The sequence below is a fragment of the Vulpes vulpes genome, chromosome 3 (genome assembly GCF_048418805.1).
Source record: "Vulpes vulpes isolate BD-2025 chromosome 3, VulVul3, whole genome shotgun sequence".
Taxonomy (NCBI): Eukaryota; Metazoa; Chordata; class Mammalia; order Carnivora; family Canidae; genus Vulpes; species Vulpes vulpes.
In genome coordinates, this window is record NC_132782.1 from 132,729,769 (window position 1) to 132,732,142 (window position 2,374).

The window sequence follows — 2,374 nt, forward strand, 5'->3', positions numbered from 1 at the left end:
GGTGCTGGCAAGGCTGCTGAGGCGAACAAATGAAGCATCATCAGGAGTTTAGTATCCTTATGGAGTAGTATCTAAGAATGCTGCCATTTTATATTTCTGAAGCACTTCACAGTTTCCAAAGGACATTTGGAATTCTTTATCTCGTTTGATCTTGCCTTGGCTTTAGTCAAGAACACCTGCTCAGAAATGTGTTCAGTGACTATGTACACATTTGGAGAATGTGACCTGACACATGCTACCTTGGCCTGGAAACTGGAGTACTAAAGAGGCAAAACTGTGTTGATGAGCTGGTGCTGGTATGGGCAACTAGACACTTAGGTTCTGATGAAGAGGCTCATCGCTGGGAAAAAGTGAGATTTTACTGGCTACTCTTCCACATTACTAGGTTTTATCTTTTTAAAGATATAATATGCCTCTAAAAACAATTTAGGAATAATATAGAGCCTTGGGATTTGATGTAGAATTGCATATTTGTGACCAAAAAAGAGCACTGGTTTTCCTGTAATAAGGAAAGCAAACCCAACCAGGAAAGGAGGCAGATGTGTTGCTCTGCAACATTGCAGGCATATGAAATTGTACAGATCTCACTGAAAACTAGGAATGATATCACTTGGAAATTTAACCAAAATTATTTCCATCAGTGGACAAAGCACATTTTAAAACATTGTATGCCTTTTACAGATATCATTCTTTTTCTAAAGTCACATTTGTTGTTTCTGATAGAGGGACATAATTGGGAAAATTAACTAGATAAAAAAATGAAATTTAAAGTATAAAAATTCTGCTTTTTCTGATAAATTTTACATTCATTGTTTCCTTGATTTAAACAGAACATTCTAAAAATATTACCCCCATAGGGTGCGCATTTTTATGTACATATTATTTTTGTTTAGAAATTATGAGCCGATGAAGAGTGAAAATGACCTTGGCTATTGTACTTATTTATCAATAGAAATAATAGCTTTTTTATGTCTGGATTCAAGTATCTTCTCTACTAATCATGCAACTTCCATACATTTCGAAGAGATGATTTGGATTGCATGAATACAGGAGGCTGGAGCTTCCTACATGCCCCTGTATTTGTACACAATATTTATGCAATATTCTGACTTGGCTATAATCTATAATTTCTGGCTATTATTTCAGTTGCAACCATAATTTTTAGATTAATGGTTATAATTTTGGTAGGGAATACATGAAAAGTTATATGTTCATGCTTGAAAGGAGGATCATTAAATATTCATTATTACCACTCAAATTAGTTGTCATGCTCTATAAAACAGTTACCCGTTATCATTTCACTAGTTTAGATTCAGCGGTAAGTGAACAGCAATATATGGCTCATATCAGTAGAGGAATTTTTGTTGAGGAACAGAGGGAGAAATGATTTTAAAACCCATTTGACATATTTATGTTGACAAATTATTTAAAAGAATTACTGCATTGTCAATAAACATGTTTGTATGTTGGAATAGGATTGTGACTGGATTTACTTCTAGCTGTTTAATTACTCTATGATTGTGAAAAACAGTGCTTCTTCAGATGGTTATGAGGGGGGAAAATGAAAATACAAAGGTTGGGATATTTTAGTGTTTTGCACTTGCCTAAGCTTGCCATAAAAAAGCGCTTTTCATTTTTTAAGCAGGTACTGAAGTCTTGCTTTTTCAGAGGAGCTAGATTGTATAATTTGTTAGTTTTCCCCATCTGGTAACAAATCTATCCTTAAGAAAAAAAAAAAAAAAGCAAAAAGCAAAACAAGAGATGGATTTTTATAAATGTTGTGGGTGAGCATATGTGGAGACGTCTCCTTAACCTGTTTTGGAAACATGAAGTGAAAATAAATATGAATGTGTTTTAGTGTAAAAACATTTTGTGTTTTTCTTCCACATATCTTGATATGCCTATTCAGTTATGTGAAGACATCAGGGACATCCACATGATTGTTTTGTTTTGTTTTGTTTTGTTTTGTTTTTATCACATTTCGTACTCTTCAGTAATTTAAATTGGCTCTTTTTCCATAGAACTCCCCCCATAAATTTGATTCTGATCTCATCTAACTTTAGAGCTTTCTGTCTTAAAGAGTCAAATTGTAGCTGATGAACACATTTTGCATTTTTCCACATTGCATCTGGACTCTTCAGAATGATGGTTTATTTTATTTTATTTTTTCTGCACAGAGGAGAGGAAAAAATATATAGGTCCATGAATCAATCTAGATAATGGGGAAGGCTGAATGTAATAAATAATACAGTAACAACCCTAAACTAATGAGCTGTTGCTAAGGTACATTTCATAGGCTCATCCTCTATATAAAAAGTCACTAATAACCCCTTGGTGTAATCAGATGATAAAGCTTTGCCATAAGGCAACACCT

At 33.7% G+C, this 2,374-nt stretch overlaps 1 long non-coding RNA gene across 1 annotated transcript in view; it reads left to right on the forward strand.

Annotated features, from left to right (window-relative positions):
* The window catches only part of LOC112918415 (uncharacterized), a 22,028-nt gene extending 20,162 nt beyond the window's left edge, over positions 1-1,866 (forward strand). The window contains exon 3 of the long non-coding RNA XR_012000779.1: positions 1-1,866. This exon is cut by the window's left edge and continues 854 nt beyond it. This is a non-coding gene — a long non-coding RNA (uncharacterized lncRNA).
* Positions 1,867-2,374: the final 508 nt, after the last annotated feature.